Genomic DNA, 24,516 nt, shown 5'->3' on the forward strand with positions numbered 1-24,516 from the left:
AATTTCCAAGGCCTTTGGTCAAGTCAAGAGACTTGTCTTCACATCAACATCCTGGAACTAAGGGCCATATACAACGCCCTACATCAAGCGGAGACCTTGCTTCGCGACCGACCAGTTCTGATCCAGTCAGACAACGTCACCGCAGTAGCTCATGTAAACCGCCAGGGCGGCACAAGGAGCAGAGTGGCGATGGCGGAAGCCACCAGAATTCTTCGCTGGGCGGAGAATCATGTAAGCGCACTGTCAGCAGTGTTCATTCCGGGAGTGGACAACTGGGAAGCAGACTTCCTCAGCAGACACGACCTGCATCCGGGAGAGTGGGGACTTCATCAGGAAGTCTTCGCACAGATTGCAAGTCGGTGGGGACTGCCCCAAATAGACATGATGGCGTCCCGTCTCAACAAAAAGCTACAAAGGTATTGCGCCAGGTCAACAGATCCTCAGGCGGTAGCTGTGGACGCCCTAGTGACACCGTGGGTGTTCCAGTCGGTCTATGTATTTCCTCCTCTTCCTCTCATACCCAAGGTGTTGCGAATAATAAGAAAAAGAGGAGTGAGAACAATACTCATTGTTCCGGATTGGCCACGGAGGACCTGGTATCCGGATCTGCAGGAAATGCTCACAGAAGATCCGTGGCCTCTTCCTCTAAGACAGGACCTGTTGCAACAGGGTCCCTGTCTGTTCCAAGACTTACCGCGGCTGCGTTTGACGGCATGGCAGTTGAACGCCGGATCCTAGCGGAAAAGGGTATTCCGGATGAGGTCCTTCCTACGCTAATAAAGGCTAGGAAGGACGTGACATCTAAGCATTATCATCGAATATGGCGAAAATATGTTTCTTGGTGTGAGGCCAGGAATGCTCCTACGGAAGAATTCCATCTAGGCCGTTTTCTTCACTTCCTACAAACGAGTGAATTTGTGCCTAAAATTAGGCTCCATTAAAGTTCAGATTTCAGCCTTATCCATTTTCTTTCAAAAGGAATTGGCCTCTCTACCTGAAGTACAGACTTTTGTGAAGGGAGTTCTGCAAATTCAGCCTCCTTTTGTACCTCCGGTGGCGCCTTGGGACCTTAACGTGGTGTTGAGTTTCCTTAAGTCACATTGGTTTGAACCGTTTAGAACAGTGGAGTTGAAATATCTCACTTGGAAGGTGGTCATGTTGTTAGCCTTGGCTTCGGCTAAGCGAGTTTCGGAATTAGCGGCTATCACATAATAGCCCCTATCTGGTTTTCCATATGGATAGAGCGGAATTGCGGACCCGTCCTCAATTCCTACCTAAGGTGGTCTCATCCTTTCATATGAACCAACCTATTGTCGTGCCTGTGGCTACACGTGACTTGGAGGATTCCGAGTCCTTTGATGTGGTCAGGGCTTTGAAAATTTACGTGGCCAGAACGGCTAGGATCAGGAAAACAGAAGCACTGTTTGTCCTGTATGCAGCCAACAAGGTCGGCGGCCCTGCTTCAAAGCAGACTATTGCTCGCTGGATCTGTAACACGATTCAGCAGGCGCATTCTACGGCAGGATTGCCGTTACCAAAATCGGTTAAGGCCCATTCCACTAGGCAGGTGGGCTCGTCTTGGGCGGCTGTCCGAGGGGTCTCGGCACTACAGCTGTGCCGAGCTGCTACTTGGTCAGGGTCAAACACCTTTGCAAAGTTCTATAAGTTTGATACCCTGGCTGAGGAGGACCTCCTGTTTGCTCAATCGGTGTTGCAGAGTCGTCCGCACTCTCCCGCCCGTTTGGGAGCTTTGGTATAATCCTTATTATTTGGTATAATCCTTATTTGGTATAATATATAGAGCCATGGTCCTTACGGAGTCCCAGCATCCTCTAGGACGTTAGAGAAAATAAGATTTTAAACCTACCGGTAAATCTATTTCTCGTAGTCCGTAGAGGATACTGGGCGCCCGTCCCAAGTGCAGACTTCTTCTGCAAGACTTGTATATAGTTTTGCTTACATAAGGGTTATGTTATAGTTTTCATCGGTCTTGGACTGATGCTATGTTGTTTTCATACTGTTAACTGGTTAGTATATCACAAGTTATACGGTGTGATTGGTGTGGCTGGTATGAATCTTGCCCTTGGATTAACAAAAATCCTTTCCTCGTACTGTCCATCTCCTCTGGGCACAGTTTCTCTAACTAAGGTCTGGAGGAGGGGCATAGAGGGAGGAGCCAGTGCACACCCAGATCCAAAGTCTTTCTTAAAGTGCCCATGTCTCCTGCGGTGCCCGTCTATCCCCATGGTCCTTACGGAGTCCCAGCATCCTCTACGGACTACGAGAAAAAGATTTACCGGTAGGTTTAAAATCTTATTTTTTTTCACGCCACCCCAAGGCCAAAATTTTCTTATTGAGAAATTTTAGAAAGAAATATTAAATTAAGTCAGTTGTGTTTATATGTCATCTTTAAGGTCAATTGTGTGGTGAGGGACAAGATTTGCTTCTGTTTGTTCACATATTTTATGATTGACAGCCACCAGCACTGGTTTTGCCTATCACATTAACCATAAATAATTTGAGTTGGTCCTGGACCACCAGCCCAGGGCACCCCTCAAGTGTCCTGAGGCACCCCAGGGTGCCACGGCACACAGTTTGAGAACCACTGCTTTAGAGGAAGAAGTACAGTTGCAGATCTGAGCCTCCTTATAGCTGGCCAGGTTAGGAAGCGCTAAACCACCCCGTTGTTTGGCTAAAATCATTCTAGAGTATGCTATTTTTGGAGAACGATGTTTCCAAGTGTAAGTGGAGTTAATAGTCTGAAATCTATCCATATAGACATTAGGGAATTGAGCAAAATAAGTTCATAAGTTTAGAAAGCAGGTACATTTTAAATGCTGCTAATCAGCCTAACCAGGATACTGTATATCATAAGATAAGCAAGACTTTGTGAAGGTGGGTAATTGTGCCATCAAAGGAGAGAGGTTAACAGCAAACACAGAGGAAAGGGTCGTAGGGATATATACACCTAAATAATGAATCGAAGTCGCTGCCAGTTATATTTAAACTGGGAATGTAAGGTTGATGCAAATAATGGAATGCACAACATAATACAAAGGAAATTTGATTGTCTTTTAAATGCAACTATTGTTCGTTGTGTTCCAAACAGCAAGACAAAGGGGCACATTTCTCAATTATTTTTTTTCTCCAACAGAAAGTGTTAACTTACTGCGTCTGTGCCAGCTTGCCATGTGCCAGAGAACTGAAATTCCAGATTTGGGCTCATGGCTCCAGTAATGGAAGAAGGGGGAGGAATAAATGTAAAGAACTTCAAAAATGTTAAATATTTTCAACCATTTCTGTATTAAAAATTATATATTTTTTTCATAGAATAAAGCTCTTTAATGGTTGCCATCCGTAGATAACGATAACAGAACAAGTATACTTGATTAATAGGTCTTTCCAAATAAAGGCAACAATGGAAACCCTTGTTATGTGTCGATCATAGTGAAAAAAAAGCCCCTTCATAAACATGTCCCTAACGTAGTGAACGGAGTAAAAGATAGTGTAAAGGGAGACCTAAGTGAGTAGAACTTTGGGTGCAGTAAAATTATGGAGGAGCTCCCAAGCTTTTGAGGACCTTTGTCCACTCTTACCCTCACTTAACTAACTTCTACCCCCCCCCCCCCCCCCCTCCTGTATTTTCTGCATGCAAGCCACTTTCTGCCCAAACAGGATGAGAACTCCAGAGTTCTGTTCCACTCGAAACAATATTTAGCCTTTGTGATGTACCAATAGTATTTGCAGACACAGGGAGGATAGATATGTATAAATAGCAAATGCAAATCATTATAGCAGAGGTAGAAACGTCTTAACATTTTGATACTTTTTGAGTGCAATTAAAAATAAGATTTTACTCACCGGTAAATCTATTTCTCGTAGTCCGTAGTGGATGCTGGGACTCCGTAAGGACCATGGGGAATAGCGGCTCAGCAGGAGACTGGGCACAACTAAAGAAAGCTTTAGGACTACCTGGTGTGCACTGGCTCCTCCCTCTATGACCCTCCTCCAGACCTCAGTTAGGATACTGTGCCCGGAAGAGCTGACACAATAAGGAAGGATTTTGAATCCCGGGTAAGACTCATACCAGCCACACCAATCACACCGTATAACTCGTGATACTATACCCAGTTAACAGTATGAACAATAACTGAGCCTCTCAACAGATGGCTCAACAATAACCCTTTAGTTAAACAATAACTATATACAAGTATTGCAGACAATCCGCACTTGGGATGGGCGCCCAGCATCCACTACGGACTACGAGAAATAGATTTACCGGTGAGTAAAATCTTATTTTCTCTGACGTCCTAAGTGGATGCTGGGACTCCATAAGGACCATGGGGATTATACCAAAGCTCCCAAACGGGTGGGAGAGTGCGGATGACTCTGCAGCACCGAATGGGCAAACTCTAGGTCCTCCTCAGCCAGGGTGTCAAACTTGTAGAATTTAGCAAATGTGTTTGACCCCGACCAAGTAGCTGCTCGGCAAAGTTGTAGAGCCGAGACCCCTCGGGCAGCCGCCCAAGAAGAGCCCACCTTCCTCGTGGAATGGGCTTTCACTGATTTAGGATGCGGCAGTCCAGCCGCAGAATGTGCAAGCTGAATCGTACTACAGATCCAGCGAGCAATAGTCTGCTTTGAAGCAGGAGCACCCAGCTTGTTGGGTGCATACAGGATAAACAACGAGTCGGTTTTCCTGACACTAGCTGTCCTGGAAACATAAATTCTCAGGGCCCTGACTACGTCTAACAACTTGGAAGCCTCCAAGTCTTTAGTAGCCGCAGGCACCACGATAGGTTGGTTCAAATGAAAGGCTGATACCACCTTAGGGAGAAACTGGGGACGAGTCCTCAATTCTGCCCTATCCATATGGAAAATCAGATAAGGGCTTTTACATGACAAAGCCGCCAATTCTGACACACGCCTGGCCGAAGCCAAGGCCAACAGCATGACCACTTTCCACGCGAGATATTTTAATTCCACGGTTTTAAGTGGCTCAAACCAATGTGACTTTAGGAAATCCAACACCACGTTGAGATCCCAAGGTGCCACTGGAGGCACAAAAGGGGGCTGAATATGCAGCACTCCCTTAACAAAAGTCTGAACTTCAGGTAGTGAAGCCAGTTCTTTTTGGAAGAAAATCGATAGAGCCGAAATCTGGACCTTAATGGAACCCAATTTCAGGCCCATAGTCACCCCTGACTGTAGGAAGTGCAGAAATCGACCTAGCTGAAATTCCTCCGTTGGGCCTTCCTGGCCTCACACCACGCAACATATTTCCGCCATATGCGGTGATAATGGTTTGCGGTCACTTCTTTCCTAGCTTTAATAAGCGTAGGGATAACTTCCTCCAGAATGCCCTTTTCCTTCAGGATCCGGCGTTCAACCGCCATGCCGTCAAACGCAGCCGCGGTAATTCTTGGAACAGACAGGGCCCCTGCTGCAGCAGGTCCTGTCTGAGCGGCAGAGGCCATGGGTCCTCTGAGATCATTTCTTGAAGTTCTGGGTACCAAGCTCTTCTTGGCCAATCCGGAACAATGAGTATAGTTCTTACTCCTCTCCTTCTTATTAGTCTCAGTACCTTGGGTATGAGAGGCAGAGGAGGGAACACATACACCGACCGGTACACCCACGGTGTTACCAGAGCGTCCACAGCTATCGCCTGAGGGTCCCTTGACCTGGCGCAATATCTTTTTAGATTTTTGTTGAGGTGGGACGCCATCATGTCCACCTGTGGCCTTTCCCACCGGTGTACAATCATTTGGAAGACTTCTGTATAAGGTCCCCACTCTCCCGGGTGGAGGTCGTGTCTGCTGAAAAGTCTGCTTCCCAGTTGTCCACTCCGGGAATGAACACTGCTGACAGTGCTAACACATGATTTTCCGCCCATCGGAGAATCCTTGTGGCTTCTGCCATTGCCATCCTGCTTCTTGAGCCGCCCTGTCGGTTTACATGGGCGACCGCCGTGATGTTGTCTGACTGGATCAGCACCAGCTGGTGTTGAAGCAGGGGTCTTGCCTGACTTAGGGCATTGTAAATGGCCCTCAGTTCCAGAATATTTATGTGTAGGGAAGTCTCCTGACTTGTCCATAGTCCCTGGAAGTTTCTTCCCTGTGTGACTGCCCCCCAACCTCGAAGGCTGGCATCCGTGGTCACCAGGACCCAGTCCTGTTTGCCGAATCTGCGGCCCTCTAGAAGATGAGCACTCTGCAGCCACCACAACAGCGACACCCTGGTCCTTGGAGACAGGGTTATCAGCCGATGCATCTGAAGATGCGATCCGGACCACTTGTCCAACAGATCCCACTGAAAGATCCTTGCATGGAACCTTCCGAATGGAATTGCTTCGTAAGAAGCCACCATCTTTCCTAGGACTCGCGTGCAGTGGTGCACCGACACCTGTTTTGGTTTTAGGAGGTCTCTGACTAGAGATGACAACTCCTTGGCCTTCTCCTCCGGGAGAAATACTTTTTTCTGTTCTGTGTCCAGAACCATCCCCAGGAACAGTAGACGCGTTGTAGGAACCAGCTGCGACTTTGGAATATTCAGGATCCAGCCGTGCTGTTGTAGCACTTCCGGAGCTAGTGCTACACCGATCAATAACTGTTCCCTGGACCTCGCCTTTATAAGGAGATCGTCCAAGTACGGGATAATTAAAACTCCCTTTCTCCGAAGGAGTATCATCATTTCGGCCATTACCTTGGTAAATACCCTCGGTGCCGTGGACAGACCAAACGGCAACGTCTGGAATTGGTAATGACAGTCCTGTACCACAAATCTGAGGTACTTCTGGTGAGGAGGGTAAATGGGGACATGCAGGTAAGCATCCTTGATGTCCAGTGATACCATGGAATCCCCCTCGTCCAGGCTCGCAATCACCGCCCAGAGTGATTTCATCTTGAACTTGAACCTTCTTATATAAGTGTTCAAGGATTTTAAATTTAAAATGGGTCTCACCGAACAGTCCGGTTTCGGTACCACAAACATTGTGGAATAGTAACCCCGTCCTTGTTGAAGGAGGGGTACCTTGATTATCACCTGCTGAGAATACAGCTTGTGAATCGCCTCCAGCACTGCCTCCCTGTCCGGGGGGAGCTGTCGGCAAGGCAGATTTGAGGAAACGGCGAGGGAGAGACGTCTCGAATTCCAGCTTGTACCCCTGAGATACTACTTGTAGAATCCAGGGATCCACCCGTGAGCGAGCCCACTGGTCGCTGAAGTTCTTGAGACGGGTCCCCACCGTACCTGGCTACGCCTGTGGAGCCCCAGCGTCATGCGGTGGACTTAGAGGAAGCGGGAGAGGACTTTTGTTCCTGGGAACTGGCTGTATGTTGCAGCTTTTTCCCTCTACCTCTGCCTCTGGGCAGAAAGGACGCGCCTTTAACCCACTTGCCTTTCTGGGGCCGAAAGGACTGTACCTGATAATACGGTGCTTTCTTTGGCTGTGAGGGAGCATGTGGCAAAATGTTGATTTCCCAGCTGTAGCTGTGGAAACGAGGTCCGAGAGACCATCCCCAAACAACTCCTCACCCTTGTAAGGCAAAACTTCCATGTGCCTTTTAGAATCAGCATCACCTGTCCAGTCTAGAGATGAGCGCCTGAAATTTTTCGGGTTTTGTGTTTTGGTTTTGGGTTCGGTTCCGCGGCCGTGTTTTGGGTTCGAACGCGTTTTGGCAAAACCTCACCGAATTATTTTTGTCGGATTCGGGTGTGTTTTGGATTCGGGTGTTTTTTTCCAAAAACACTAAAAAACAGCTTAAATCATAGAATTTGGGGGTCATTTTGATCCCAAAGTATTATTAACCTCAAAAACCATAATTTACACTCATTTTCAGTCTATTCTGAATACCTCACACCTCACAATATTATTTTTAGTCCTAAAATTTGCACCGAGGTCGCTGTGTGAGTAAGATAAGCGACCCTAGTGGCCGACACAAACACCGGGCCCATCTAGGAGTGGCACTGCAGTGTCACGCAGGATGTCCCTTCCAAAAAACCCTCCCCAAACAGCACATGACGCAAAGAAAAAAAGAGGCGCAATGAGGTAGCTGTGTGAGTAAGATTAGCGACCCTAGTGGCCGACACAAACACCGGGCCCATCTAGGAGTGGCACTGCAGTGTCACGCAGGATGGCCCTTCCAAAAAACCCTCCCCAAACAGCACATGACGCAAAGAAAAAAAGAGGCGCAATGAGGTAGCTGACTGTGTGAGTAAGATTAGCGACCCTAGTGGCCGACACAAACACCGGGCCCATCTAGGAGTGGCACTGCAGTGTCACGCAGGATGTCCCTTCCAAAAAACCCTCCCCAAACAGCACATGACGCAAAGAAAAAAAGAGGCGCAATGAGGTAGCTGTGTGAGTAAGATTAGCGACCCTAGTGGCCGACACAAACACCGGGCCCATCTAGGAGTGGCACTGCAGTGTCACGCAGGATGTCCCTTCCAAAAAACCCTCCCCAAACAGCACATGACGCAAAGAAAAAAAGAGGCGCAATGAGGTAGCTGTGTGAGTAAGATTAGCGACCTTTTTTTACTGATATTTGGTGTTTTGGTTTTGACATGCTCTGTACTATGCCATTGGGCATCGGCCTTGGCAGACGACGTTGCTGGCATTTCATCGTCTCGGCCATGACTAGTGGCAGCAGCTTCAGCACGAGGTGGAAGTGGATCTTGATCTTTCCCTAATTTTGGAACCTCAACATTTTTGTTCTCCATATTTTAATAGGCACAACTAAAAGGCACCTCAGGTAAACAATGGAGATGGATGGATTGGATACTAGTATACAATTATGGACGGGCTGCCGAGTGCCGACACAGAGGTAGCCACAGCCGTGAACTACCGCACTGTACTGTGTCTGCTGCTAATATATAGACTGGTTGATAAAGAGATAGTATACTCGTAACTAGTATGTATGTATAAAGAAAGAAAAAAAAACCACGGTTAGGTCACTGGTATATACAATTATGGACGGGCTGCCGAGTGCCGACACAGAGGTAGCCACAGCCGTGAACTACCGCACTGTACTGTGTCTGCTGCTAATATATAGACTGGTTGATAAAGAGATAGTATACTCGTAACTAGTATGTATGTATAAAGAAAGAAAAAAAAACCACGGTTAGGTCACTGGTATATACAATTATGGACGGGCTGCCGAGTGCCGACACAGAGGTAGCCACAGCCGTGAACTACCGCACTGTACTGTGTCTGCTGCTAATATATAGACTGGTTGATAAAGAGATAGTATACTCGTAACTAGTATGTATGTATAAAGAAAGAAAAAAAAACCACGGTTAGGTCACTGGTATATACAATTATGGACGGGCTGCCGAGTGCCGACACAGAGGTAGCCACAGCCGTGAACTACCGCACTGTACTGTGTCTGCTGCTAATATATAGACTGGTTGATAAAGAGATAGTATACTCGTAACTAGTATGTATGTATAAAGAAAGAAAAAAAAACCACGGTTAGGTCACTGGTATATACAATTATGGACGGGCTGCCGAGTGCCGACACAGAGGTAGCCACAGCCGTGAACTACCGCACTGTACTGTGTCTGCTGCTAATATAGACTGGTTGATAAAGAGATAGTATACTACTAATATTATATACTGGTGGTCAGGTCACTGGTCACTAGTCACACTGGCAGTGGCACTCCTGCAGCAAAAGTGTGCACTGTTTAATTTTAATATAATATTATGTACTCCTGGCTCCTGCTATAACCTATAACTGGCACTGCAGTAGTGCTCCCCAGTCTCCCCCACAATTATAAGCTGTGTGAGCTGAGCAGTCAGACAGATATATAATATATATAGATGATGCAGCACACTGGCCTGAGCCTGAGCAGTGCACACAGATATGGTATGTATGTGACTGAGTCACTGTGTGCTGTGTATCGCTTTTTTCAGGCAGAGAACGGATTATAAATAAAAGTGGTGGTCACTGGTCACTATCAGCAAAACTCTGCACTGTACACTACTGAGTACTCCTAATGCTCCCCAAAATTAGTAAATCAAGTGTCTAAACGGAGAGGACGCCAGCCACGTCCTCTCCCTATCAATCTCAATGCACGTGTGAAAATGGCGGCGACGCGCGGCTCCTTATATAGAATCCGAGTCTCGCGATAGAATCCGAGCCTCGCGAGAATCCGACAGCGTCATGATGACGTTCGGGCGCGCTCGGGTTAACCGAGCAAGGCGGGAAGATCCGAGTCGCTCGGACCCGTGAAAAAAAACATGAAGTTCTGGCGGGTTCGGATTCAGAGAAACCGAACCCGCTCATCTCTACTGTCCACTGCCGAGTTCCTGGCAGAAATGGACATTGCGTTTATTTTAGATGCCAGTCGGCAATTATCCCTCTGTGCATCTCTCATGTATAAGACTGCGTCTTTAATATGCTCTATGGTTAGCAATATAGTGTCCCTGTCTTAAGGTACAGAGAATCTGTCCACGCAGCTGCAGCACTGCACATTCCTGCTGAAGCAATAGCTGGTCTCAGTATAATGCCTGAGTGTGTATATACAGACTTCAGGATAGCCTCCTGCATTCTATCTGCAGGCTCCTCTAGTGCGGCCGTGTCCTGAGACGGTAGTGCCACCTTCTTTGACAGACGTGTGAGCGCTTTATCCACCCTAGGGGATGTCTCCCAACGTGACCTATCCTCTGGCGGGAAAGGGCACGCCATTAGTAACCTTTTAGAAATTACCAGTTTCTTATCGGGGGAAACTCACGCTTCTTCACACATTTAGTTCATCAGATGGGGGAAAAACCACTGGAAGCTTTTTTCTCCCCAACATAATACCCTTTTTTGTGGTACCTGGGGTACTATCAGAAATGTGCAACACATTTTTAATTGCCGTAATCATGTAACGGGTGGCTCTATTGGAATGTACAGTAGTCTCATAGTCGTCGACACTGGAGTCAGTATCCGTGTCGACATCTGTGTCTGCCATCTGAGGTAGTGGGCGTTTTAGGGCCCCTGATGGCTTTTGAGACGCCTGGGCAGGCACGGGCTGAGAAGCCGGCTGTCCCACATCTGCTATGTCGTCAAACCTTTTATGTAAGGAGTTGACACTGTCACGTAATTCCTTCCACATGTCCATCCACTCAGGTGTCGACCCCGCAGGGGGTGACATCACATTTATCGGCATCTGCTCCGCCTCCACATAAGCCTCCTCATCAAACATGTCGACACAGCCGTACCGACACACCGCACACACACAGGGAATGCTCTGACTGAGGACAGGACCCCACAAAGCCCTTTGGGGAGACAGAGCGAGAGTATGCCAGCACACACCAACAGCGCTATATAACACAGGGATTAACACTATAACTGAGTGATTTTTCCCAATAGCTGCTTGTATACACAATATTGCGCCTAAATTTAGTGCCCCCCCTCTCTTTTTTACTCTATGTAGTCTGGAAACTGCAGGGGAGAGCCTGGGATCGATCCTTCCAGCGGAGCTGTGAGGGAAAATGGCGCCAGTGTGCTGAGGGAGATAGCCCCGCCCCTTTTTCGGCGGACTTCTCCCGCTTTTTTCTATGTCTATCTGGCAGGGGTATTTTACACATATATAATCTCTATGACTATATTATGTGTTTTTTTGCCAGCCAAGGTACTTAATATTGCAGCCCAGGGCGCCCCCCCCCCCCCAGCGCCCTGCACCCATCAGTGACCGGAGTGTGAGGTGTGCATGGGAAGCAATGGCGCACAGCTGCAGTGCTGTGCGCTACCTTGTTTGAAGACCGAAGTCTTCTGCCGCCGATTTCCAGGACTCTTCTTGCTTCTGGCTCTGTAAGGAGGACGGCGGCGCGGCTCCGGGAACGGACGATCGAGGTCGGGCCCTGTGTTCGATCCCTCTGGAGCTAATGGTGTCCAGTAGCCTTAGAAGCCCAAGCTAGCTGCTAGCAGGTAGGTTCGCTTCTCTCCCCTTAGTCCCTCGTAGCAGTGAGTCTGTTGCCAGCAGATCTCACTGAAAATAAAAAACCTAAAATAAACTTTCTTTTTCTAGGAGCTCAGGAGAGCCCCTAGTGTGCATCCAGCTCAGCCGGGCACAAGATTCTAACTGAGGTCTGGAGGAGGGTTATAGAGGGAGGAGCCAGTGCACACCAGGTAGTCCTAAAGCTTTCTTTAGTTGTGCCCAGTCTCCTGCGGAGCCGCTATTCCCCATGGTCCTTACGGAGTCCCAGCATCCACTTAGGACGTCAGAGAAAATCCAGTATTGATCAAAGACTCTGCAGTCCCTTGTCATCACTCTCTCTGATGGCTGTCCATGTTAACCTAATACTTTTTTGGCCAGGCATGGCTTTTCTTCACACAAGATTGTGTGTATGTTTCTGTGCACTGCAATGAATGGACGAGACAAAAGATTTAAGAACAGATGTAGATAAAATTGACTATAAAATATCAGTACATTTACAATCCAATGACCTGTACTTATCTTCAATTTCAATGTGATAAAAACTACATTAACAACTTTGGGTCAAGGTGTTTGCATTGATTGCCTCTGCACTGAATTTCACTCTGACCCCTACTTCAGAATTGTCTCTACTGCATTTATACCTTGCTCAGGTCCCTAAGGGGGTAATTCAGACTGGATCGCTGCCGCTTACTGGATCAATGCAGTAGCAGCGATAGCAGTCTGAATTACTGTGTGGAGTGCACGTGTGCAGCAGCCACACTGCACGTGCGCAACCCGGGAGCCCAGTGAGACGCTATCAGCATCTCACTGACTGCGATCGCCTCTGCCTAATTGACAGGCAGGAACGGTCGCGAGGTGGAAGGGGGCATGCTGACGGCGTTAGAACGCCATTGGTGGGGTGTGGTCCGGACCACGGAGGCGTGTCCGGACCATTGGAGGGGGGCGGGCCACGGCGGCTGCGTGACATCACACGCACCAGCTGCAACCCAGGACGCGGCCGGTAGCTCCCTGCCAGTACGCAGGAGCTGCGCTGGCAGGGAGCTACTCGTTAGGTACAAAAGCATCGCCGCCATGCAAATCTTTTGTACCTGTGCAGGGGAAAGGGGGTAGGGCTTGACATGCGGGGCGGATGAGACCTGTGCAGGGCTAGCATATAAGAGTAATGATCGTAGATGTGCTAAATATAGCACATCTACAATCAACTCTGAATTACCCCCTAAGAGCGACCAATATCTCCTATGTCATATATTGATAGCTACTAGGGCTAGGGTCGGACTGGCTCAGAGGGGTGGGCCCTACTGCCTGGGGGGGGCCACCTCCTCTTCTAGGGATAAGGTGCACCTGAATTATACATTATATATGTTATCTTATACTGCACAGGACTATTTCCTACAGTGCATTGCTGTTATTAATCTGGTACATTATTATATGTGCACTAATAAGGTTCCTATACATATTTTATCAAGGGACCCAGACCATGCTCTCTCCAATGGTTCTAAGCCTCTGTGTTCGTAGCCCCCCCAATCTGGAGACTGAGCACACCCATAACAATGGGCCCCTACCACTGCATTCTCCCAGTGGACCCTTCACACCCCAGTGACTAGGGTTTCCATTGCTCATGGTTGGAAAAGTACAGTGGCCTCCCCATCTCTCTAAAATTGCTGCTAAAATTCAATTTAGGTTTGAAATGTAGACTATAGACATCCCCTAATCGACCTTGTCATCCTCACCCATCATGCAATGGTTCCAGTGGCATGAATATGTTGCTGATGGCCCTGAAGCCCCAGCCCAACGTACCCCACTTTCATGGAATCCCCATCTCTCTCTCTGAGCTGCTCTTATTGTCTCTGCATGTACACTTTATAGGAGCTGGTACTAGATGTTATGTACTAATTATGTTAAAAGCTATATTAACTTATGCTAAAAATTGGAACAGTTACCACCCATCTAGCTGTAGGTTAAGCTGTGCAGTGGGAGCCAGCAGCTGCCTTGTCCACTGGGTTGGTTTGTTATATGAACTTTTTCTGCAGATATTGTGACACCTTTTGGTGTAAAACCAGTCTCTTGCCTCTACACTGCCAATAACATATCATTGCCATGAGAAATAGTAATACTGTATAACCACTGGCAATTCAGTTTATGGGCAATGGATGTTTGAAATTGTTATGTTGATCATGTGTTTAAATGACTTGAACCTAGCAAAAATGTATTGTGACCACTATCAACAGTACGGCTTGGATTTCCTGTGTAGCCATGTTAAGGGTGTATGTGTATGTATGTGTGTATATATATATATATATATATATATATACACATGTTGAGGGTGTGTGTGTATAATATGTGTACAAGAGCCATGTTGAGGGTGTGTGTGTGTATATGTATGTGTGTGTATGTGTGTATATATATATATATATATATATATATATATATATATATATATATATGTGTGTGTGTGTGTGTGTGTGTGTGTGTGTGTATATATATATATATATACATACATACATACATACATACATACATACATACCCTGTGTATATTACAATATAGCCGCGGGCTTAATGCAGCTACAAATCCGGCATTCGCAACATTTTGCTATTCATGTAGGGGAATTTGTATTAAGTCAACTTGGGTGTGAACGGGAGTTTTATGAGGATTTTTGTCTGCAGCCTCTGTGTGTGTGAAAAGTAGGGAAAAATATTTGAAGGTAATAATGTCGGGACTCAGTACAGAACATTTGGTACATCCCTCCACACGAAATAATCATGTACTTGGAGGAATTTAATTAGTGATTTATTAATTTATTTTATTCTGGTGGGAGGGGGCGGGGGGGTAACAAGTCATGCACTTTGCAAGGGGCGACCAAACTTCTATTTACGGCACTGCTATGAGCGGACGTTTTGCCACAAGACTAGCAAAGTCCTTCAATGGTCTGCATAACCAATCAGATCTCAATAAAGTAGAGCTTTGGTGGGATGAGATACAAGAACTGTGGGACATACAAATACAAGAGCTTCTGAGGGCAGTGGGGAAGTACTGTAGCTATGCATAGATGTACTGTACATAATACAGTCAAAGATTATTTGTAGTTCTGTGAGGAAGGATATGTCTTGTCCAGAGCAACTAATCAGATTCTAGCTTTCAGTTTATGCAGTGTACTAGACTAGATTGATGATAGCCAGGGGCATATGCAATAGGGTCCGAGTTTGCCGGAGGTACTTGGATGCTGGCTGATCTCTGATGTTCTTTTTAAAGTGGCAATCATTTACAAGCCAAACCGTACCTTGTAAATGATTGCCGCTTTAACAAAACCTCTGAGATTGTCCGAGATACAGTAGTAACATAGTATCTATGGTTGAAATAAGACAATTTGTCCATCAAGTTCAACCTATTTGTGGTCTCCTATGCAGGATTATTTTGGTCTAAATTTTGTCTGATGCTGATGTTAGCCGTTGTGTTTTATTCCTCTTTTCATAGTAACTATAGTGCGTGACTATGCACCATAACCCTGGATATCCTAATCCATTAGAAATTTATCTAACCCATTCTTAAAGGTGTTGGCTGAGTCCGCCATTACAACTCCCTCAGGCAGGGACGTATTGTCCTTACTGTGAAAAAGCCTTTACGCTGTATAGTGCGGAATCTCCTCTCCTCTAACCTAAGTGAGTGTCCACGTGTCCTCTGTGCTGATCTTACCAAAAACAGGTCCCGCTCAAGCTCTGTGTATTGTCCCCTTATATATTTGTAGATGTTGATCATGTCCCCTCTTAGTCTCCTCTTTTCCAGTGTAAACACGCCTAGCCTTGCAAGCCTTTCCTCGTATTCCATGCCCTTAATTAGTTTGGTCGCCCGCCTCTGAACCTTTTCTGGCTCCAGAATATCCTTTTTGTAGTATGGTGCCCAACATTGCACAAAGTATTCAAGATGTGGCCTTACTAGTGATTTATATAATGGGAGTTTAACGCTCTCGTCCCTTGCATCAATTCCCCGTTTTATGCATGCTAATATCTTATTAGCCTTCTTTGCTGCAATCCTACTTTGGGTACTGCTGCTTAGTTTGCTATATATGTGAACACCTAAGTCCTTTTCCAGTACAGAATCCCCTAATGTTACCTCATTTAGTATGTAGGTGTAATTTTTGTTCTTGCTACCACAGTGCATTACCTAATAAACAAACAAAGACCGGCAGTGGCCGGAGAAAGACAGGGATTGGCTTTTTTGGAGCACTCTTTTAAATAATTAATGTTAAAACATAAATTATTTAAAAGAGTGCTCCAAAAAAGGCAATCCCTGTCTTTCTCCGGCCACTGCCGGTCTTTGTCTGTTTATTAGGTTTAAACATGATTGTTGGAGCACCTCCAGCCGAATAATCCCAAATTATTAAAGGGAAAATTATTGGATAGCTGGTTTCAATATAGTTAAAAAAATTGTTTTGGTTTCGGTGCAGGGTTCATCACATTACTACAAAGTACCACAGTGCATTACCTTACACTTGTCTGTATTGAAGCACATTCTCCATTTGGCTGCCCATGCTTTATAATTAAACCAAGTCATTCTGAAGAGACTCAGCATCCCCCTCCGTATTTATAACCTTACACAATTTGGTATCGTCTGCAAAAATTTACACCATACTCACCAGACCTTCTGTTAGGTCGTTAATGAAAATGTTAAACAATAGTAGTCCTAGTACAGACCCTTGTGGCACACCACTTAGCACTTCAGTCCAATTTGAAAATGATCCATTAACCGCAACACGCTGTTCCCTATTATCTAACCAATTTCTCTAACGTCCTAGTGGATGCTGGGGACTCTGTAAGGACCATGGGGATAGACGGGCACCGCAGGAGACAGGGCACTTTAAGAAAGAATTTGGATACTGGTGTGCTCTGGCTCCTCCCTCTATGTCCCTCCTCCAGACCTCAGTTTGAATCTGTGCCCGGACGAGCTGGGTGCTACTTAGTGAGCTCTCCTGAGCATGCTAAAAAGAAAGTATTTTGTTAGATTTTTTTATTTTCAGAGAGATCTGCTGGCAACAGACTCTCTGCTACGTGGGACTGAGGAGAGAGAAGCAGCCCTACTCACTTAAGATAGGTCCTGCTTCTTAGGCTACTGGACACCATTAGCTCCAGAGGGATCGTACACAGGATCGCACCATTTGTCGTCCGATCCCAGAGCCGCGCCGCCGTCCCCCTCGCAGAGCCGGAAGACAGAAGCCGGTGACAGAAGCAAGAAGACTTCGAAATCGGCGGCAGAAGACTCCAGTCTTCATATGAGGTAGCGCACAGCACTGCAGCTGTGCGCCATTGCTCCCACACTAAACCCACATACTCCGGTCACTGTAGGGTGCAGGGCGCAGGGGGGGCGCCCTGGGCAGCAATTAGAGACCTCTTGGCAAAATGTGGGCATATATACAGTTGGGCACTGTATATATGCATGAGCCCCCGCCATATTTTTACACAGAAACGCGGGACAGAAGCCCGCCGCTGAGGGGGCGGGGCTTCTTCCTCAGCACTCACCAGCGCCATTTTCTCTCCACAGCTCCGCTGAGAGGAAGCTCCCCAGGCTCTCCCCTGCAGAATCACGGTAGAAGAGGGTAAAAAGAGAGGGGACACATAAATTTGGCGCAAAAACAGTATATACAGCAGCTACTGGGTTAACACTAAGTTACTGTGTGATTCCTGGGACATATAGCGCTGGGGTGTGTGCTGGCATACTCACTCTCTGTCTCTCCAAAAGGTCTTGTGGGGGAACGGTCTTCAAATAGAGCATCCCCTGTGTGTGTGGTGTGTCGGTACGCTTGTGTCGGCATGTTTGAAGAGGCAGGCTATGTGGAAACAGAGCGGGAACAAATGAATGTGGGGTCGCCGACGACGGCGCCGACACCCGATTGGATGGATATGTGGAAGGTTTTAAATGATAATGTTACTTCCTTGCATAAAAGGTTGGATAAAGCTGAAGCCTTGGGACAGCCGGGGTTTCAGCCCATGCCTGATCCTATGTCGCAGAGGCCGTCAGGGTCTCAGAAGCGCCCACTATCCCAAATTTTTGACCCAGATATCGACACGGATTCTGACTCCAGTGTCGATGGCGATGATGCAAAGTTACAGCCTAAAATGGCTAAAACCATCCGTTACATGATTATAGCAATGAAAGATGTGTTGCACATCACAGAGGAAACCCCAGTCCCTGACAAGAGGGTTTATATGTATGGGGAAAAAAGGCAAGAAGTGACCTTTCCCCCTTCACATGAGTTAAATGAGTTATGTGAAAAGGCTTGGGATTCTCCAGATAGAAAACTGCAGATTTCCAAACTGATGCTTATGGCGTATCCTTTCCCGCCAACGGACAGGTTACGCTGGGAATCCTCCCCTAGGGTAGACAAAGCTTTAACACACTTATCCAAGAGGGTAGCCTTGCCGTCACAGGATACGGCCACCCTAAAAGATGCTGCGGATAGAAAGCAGGAGGGTACCCTGAAGTCCATTTATACACATTCAGGTACCTTACTAAGGCCGGCGATTGCGTCGGCCTGGATGTGTAGTGCTGTAGCAGCATGGACAGATACCTTATCTGAGGAACTTGATACCTTGGACAAGGATACTATATTACTGACCCTGGGGCATATAAAAGACGCTGTCCTATATATGAGAGATGCTCAAAGAGACATTAGCCTACTGGGCTCTAGAATAAATGCAATGTCGATTTCTGCCAGAAGGGTCCTGTGGACTCGGCAATGGACAGGAGATGCCGACTCAAAAAGGCACATGGAGGTTTTACCTTACAAGGGTGAGGAGTTGTTTGGGGAGGGTCTCTCGGACCTGGTCTCCACAGCTACGGCTGGAAAGTCAAATTTTTTGCCATATGTTCCCTCACAACCTAAGAAAGCACCGTATTACCAAATGCAGTCCTTTCGATCACAAAAAGGCAAGAAAGTCCGAGGTGCGTCCTTTCTTGCCAGAGGCAGGGGTAGAGGAAAGAAGCTGCACAATACAGCTAGTTCCCAGGAACAGAAGTCCTCCCCGGCTTCCACTAAATCCACCGCATGACGCTGGGGCTCCACAGGCGGAGCTAGGCCCGGTGGGGGCGCGTCTCAGAAATTTCAGCCACAAGTGGGTTCACTCCCAGGTAGATCCCTGGGCTATAGAGATTGTGTCTCAGGGATACAAGCTGGAATTCGAAGAGATGCCCCCTCACCATTACCTCAAATCGGCCCTGCCAGCTTCCCCCTTAGAGAGGGAAATAGTGTTAGCTGCAATTCACAAATTGTATCTTCAGCAGGTGGTGGTCAAGGTTCCCCTCCTTCAACAAGGAAGGGGTTACTATTCGACAATGTTTGTGGTACCGAAACCGGACGGTTCGGTCAGACCCATATTGAATTTAAAATCCCTGAACATATACCTGAAAAGGTTTAAGTTCAAGATGGAATCGCTCAGAGCGGTCATCGCAAGCCTGGAAGGGGGGGATTTTATGGTGTCTCTGGACATAAAGGATGCTTACCTTCATGTCCCCATTTATCCACCTCATCAGGAGTACCTCAGATTTGTGGTACAGGATTGTCATTACCAATTCAAGACGTTGCCGTTTGGTCTCTCCACGGCACCGAGGATATTTACCAAGGTAATGGCGGAAATGATGGTGCTCCTGCGACGGCAAGGAGTCACAATTATCCCATACTTAGACGATCTCCTCATAAAGGCGAGGTCCAGAGAGCAGTTGCTGATCAGCGTGGCACGCTCTCGGGAAGTGTTACAACAGCACGGCTGGATTCTAAATATTCCAAAGTCGCAGTTGATTCCTACGACTCGTCTGCCCTTCCTGGGCATGATTCTGGACACAGGCCAGAAGAGGGTTTATCTCCCGATGGAGAAGGCTCAGGAGCTCATGACACTGGTCAGAGACCTATTAAAACCAAAACAGGTGTCGGTGCATCACTGCACGCGAGTCCAGGGAAAGATGGTGGCATCATACGAGGCCATTCCCTTCGGCAGGTTCCATGCGAGGACCTTTCAATGGGATCTGCTGGACAAGTGGTCCGGATCACATCTACAAATGCATCGGCTGATCACCCTATCCCCCAGGGCCAGGGTGTCTCTCCTGTGGTGGCTGCAGAGTGCTCACCTTCTCGGGGGCCGCAGATTCGGCATTCAGGACTGGGTCCTGGTGACCACGGACGCAAGCCTCCGAGGGTGGGGAGCAGTCGCACAGGGAAGAAATTTCCAGGGTCTGTGGTCAAGTCAGGAGACTTATGCAAAGATAGTGGTGAGTTCCGTGCGCACTTGAGAGCTGCTTATCAGTATTACCTATTTTGAAGGTTTCCTTCACCCTTCACCCAAGTGAATAAATATCAATAAAATAGAGGAATTACTTAACTAGCGCTCTCTGATGTTCTGTTCTTTGCTGAACTTCAACAATTATTTCCTCATTACGGGATATTCAAACCAGATATGCAAAATGAAAAAAGGTTTGTATAGTTTAATACAGTTTAATACATATATATCATAAAAAGAAGATTAAAATAACAATTCTAAAGGGATTCGTGCAGTAGCCCCTTTAAAAATAGACAATTAGTCAGATGTCCAATCAGGAGAACAATTACCGGAGGTGTTGGAACTGTAAACAGTTCAATATCAGCATGAAAGTCCGTGGGAAAAGCGGTTCCCGGGATGGTCCCTACAGGCAAGCAGCTGTCCAGGTAATCGTCACCGTTTTCGGATAAGCTTGAAGTGTCAGGTGTCCACCAACGCGTTTCTACCCTTGGCTAGGGTCTTTTTCAAGGTGCAAGTAACAACTGACACTCATTTAATTACTATTTAAATGCATTCTGTCCAATCGCCGCGCTCCGCCCTCAGCTGAACCCTATACATTGATTTACTACAAGTCCCGTGGTTCTGCTGGCGGCGGGCGTGTCACCGTTATTGTACGTCAAGTGCCGGATGTGTAGTCATGGAAACCGCGGCTCCCCCTTGGTTTTGCGTCTCGCTGGTAACCATGGGAACCCGTACTTCCTCCTCTTCCGTCCGTCACTTCCTGTCTGTCCTCGATCTCCGCATATGAAACGAAAAAGTTCCTTAAATTCTACATCACAGTAGAATCAGTGTCTTATTCGCGCTCCTAACATCTAATTAAAAAAGTGGTAAATTAGGATAGGAACATGGAATCGAGAATCAATCCTCTCATTCAAAACGTCACTTCCAGTGACGTCATCATACCGGAGTGAAACAGATATTATAAAATATACAGTGCAAACTAGGAATAATATAGTATACCTTTTAGGATATGTTTATATGCAATAAAATCTATAATGCAAACAAGAAATCATATAACCTTAAGAATGCTTTTATGTATGTTTCAACATTTATAAGAACCATTTGACTTCAAAATCTGCATTCAAGCCATCTGGTTTAAGGGTACCCAACTCATATATGGCTTTCATTTCCGCTATTGCTAATTGTTTATCTAGATCTTTCCTTCTCCACGATCCTTTTATATGCCTTAGTCCATAGAAACACTTGATGCCCGATGTACAACTATTATGTTGAACCCTAAAGTGCTCATAAAGTGCATGAGTGGTCAGTCCTTTTCTTATATTTCGTAGGTGTTCACCAATTCTTATTTTTAGCGATCTAGACGTACGACCTACATACCACATTCCGCAGGAGACTTGCCTTCACATCAACATCCTGGAACTAAGGGCCATATACAACGCCCTACGTCAAGCGGAGACCCTGCTTCGCGACCGATCGGTGCTGATTCAGTCAGACAACATCACCGCAGTGGCTCATGTACACCGCCAAGGCGGCACAAGGAGCAGGGTGGCGATGGCGGAAGCCACCAGAATTCTTCGCTGGGCGGAGAATCACGTAAGAGCACTGTCAGCAGTGTTCATTCCGGGAGTGGACAACTGGGAAGCAGACTTCCTCAGCAGGCACGACCTCCACCCGGGAGAGTGGGGACTTCATCAAGAAGTCTTCACGCAGATTGCAAGTCGGTGGGAACTGCCACAAGTAGACATGATGGCATCCCGCCTCAACAAAAAGCGACAGAGGTATTGCGCCAGGTCAAGAGACCCTCAGGCGATAGCTGTAGACGCACTAGTGACACCGTGGGTGTTCCAGTCGGTCTATGTATTTCCTCCTCTTCCTCTCATACCCAAGGTGCTGATAATCCTAAGAAGAAGAGGAGTGAGAACAATACTCATTGTTCCGGATTGGCCAAGAAGGACTTGGTATCCAGAGCTGCAAGAAATGCTCACAGAGGACCCTTGGCCTCTGCCTCTAAGACAGGACTTGTTGCAACAGAGGCCCTGTCTGTTCCAAGACTTACCGCGGCTGCGTTTGACGGCATGGCGGTTGAACGCCGGATCCTAGCAGAAAAAGGCATTCCAGATGAGGTTATTCCTACGCTGATAAAGGCTAGGAAGGACGTGATGGCTAAACATTATCACCGTATATGGCGAAAATATGTTGCTTGGTGTGAGGCCAGGAATGCCCCTACGGAGGAATTCCAGCTGGGCCGTTTCCTTCACTTCCTACAGTCGGGAGTGACTTTGGGCTTAAAATTGGGTTCCATTAAGGTCCAGATTTCGGCCCTATCCATTTTCTTTCAAAAAGAACTGGCTTCTCTACCTGAAGTTCAGACGTTTGTAAAGGGAGTGCTGCGTATTCAGCCCCCTTTTGTGCCTCCAGTGGCACCTTGGGATCTTAACGTGGTGTTGAGTTTCCTGAAATCACACTGGTTTGAGCCACTTAAAACCGTGGAATTAAAATTTCTCACGTGGAAGGTGGTCATGCTTATTAGCCTTGGCTTCAGCTAGGCGTGTGTCAGAATTAGCGGCTTTGTCACATAAAAGCCCCTATCTGGTTTTCCATATGGACAGGGCAGAATTGCGGACCCGTCCGCAATTTCTGCCAAAAGTGGTGTCATCTTTTCATATTGTTATGTACACCAGTGCCTGCAGGAAAGTACTGGTGTCAGAACTGTTATGCACAACAAATGGACTCACAGACAGACTGGGGAATATGACATAACGTACACAGAAGGTGATAGGGTAACAAAATACACACAAAGTGAACAGAGAAGCCCAGAGGCTAAGGAACTGGGTATCTCCCTTGTATTAGAAATGCTCAGATGGGAAAAGCAAGATGTTGTGTTTTAATACATAGAGAACCCGAAATGCTGTTGCTAAGGGCAACAGCAAAACCCTAAAGGGTTACCAACGGGTGTGGCAGTAAACTCCTTGGTCAGAGATGGAATGATAGACACAAGGAGAGTCTCCACAATCCTAATTCTCACTTGCAGTGCACAGGTTCAGTTTACTGCCACTAAACTGACCCCTGACACCTAGCACAGTGAGACAGGATTAGACAGGCAAGTCTTAGAATACAGCCGCAAACTTGCTAAGTTCACAGAGTAGTAACAGAACCCCAGCAAGCTAAACGACTGACTCCAGTCTTACTGCTAGGTCTGGATTGGCAGAGTGTAATACCAAATCCCCAGGCCTATTTGCAGTAAGCAACAAACAAATACAAAGCTACACAGTACTGGCTAACTTTCAGGAACTGACTAACCAACAAAGATTCAGCAGCATCTGCTTAACCTGGAAAGAGGCCTTATAAAGCAGGTGCTGTCCACGCCCCACTCAGACCTCACAGACTGTGAGCACAAAAACCAGCACCGGATCCCCTGCCGTGCACAGAGCCTATAACCACTGCACAGCAAAAGACCCGAACCGGAGTATCAGCTGCGCTCAGGTTACTCCGCTAGTACTTGTCTCCCGGTTGCCATGACGACGTGGCAGCACAGGGCAGGAGACCCTAACACATATGAACCAACCTATTGTGGTGCCTGTGGCTACTCGTGACTTGGAGGATTCCGAGTTACTAGATGTGGTCATGGCTTTGAAGGTTTATGTAGCCAGAACGGCTAGAGTCAGGAAAACTGAGTCGCTGTTTATCCTGTATGCACCCAACAAGCTGGGTGCTCCTGCTTCAAAGCAAACTATTGCTCGCTGGATCTGTAACACGATTCAGCAGGCTCATTCTGCGGCTGGATTGCCGCTGCCAAAATCAGTAAAAGCCCATTCCACAAGGAAGGTGGGCTCTTCTTGGGCGGCTGCCCGAGGGGTCTCTGCATTACAGCTTTGCCGAGCAGCTACTTGGTCAGGTTCAAACACTTTTGCAAAGTTCTACAAGTTTGATACCCTGGCTAAGGAGGCCCTTGTGTTTGCTCATTTGGTGCTGCAGAGTCATCCGCACTCTCCTGCCCGTTTGGGAGCTTTGGTATAATCCCCATGGTCCTTACGGAGTCCCCAGCATCCTCTAGGACGTTAGAGAAAATAAGATTTTACTTACTGGTAAATCTATTTCTCGTAGTCCGTAGTGGATGCTGGGCGCCCGTCCCAAGTGCGGACTTCTTCTGCAATGCTTGTATATAGTTATTGCTTACATAAGGGTTATGTTATAGTTGCATCAGGGTTGATCTGATGCTCTATTGTTGTTCATACTGTTAACTGGGTAAGTTTATCACAAGTTATACGGTGTGATTGGTGTGGCTGGTATGAGTCTTGCCCTGGATTCCAAAATCCTTTCCTTGTACTGT

General features: G+C 47.0%; 1 protein-coding gene across 4 annotated transcripts in view; it reads left to right on the forward strand.

Annotated features, from left to right (window-relative positions):
* Positions 1-24,516, forward strand: part of SFMBT1 (Scm like with four mbt domains 1) — a 355,522-nt gene that overhangs the window by 113,066 nt on the left and 217,940 nt on the right. The window contains exon 1 of one of the 4 annotated variants that reach the window (XM_063940696.1): positions 3,181-3,260. The exons of the other annotated variants lie outside the window; for them this stretch is intronic. The gene's annotated coding sequence lies outside the window, so the exon portion shown is untranslated. Of the gene's footprint in view, positions 1-3,180; positions 3,261-24,516 lie in introns of those variants that run through there. 4 annotated transcript variants of the gene reach the window in all.

Source organism: Pseudophryne corroboree, chromosome 9, assembly GCF_028390025.1.
Source record: "Pseudophryne corroboree isolate aPseCor3 chromosome 9, aPseCor3.hap2, whole genome shotgun sequence".
Lineage (NCBI taxonomy): Eukaryota > Metazoa > Chordata > Amphibia > Anura > Myobatrachidae > Pseudophryne > Pseudophryne corroboree.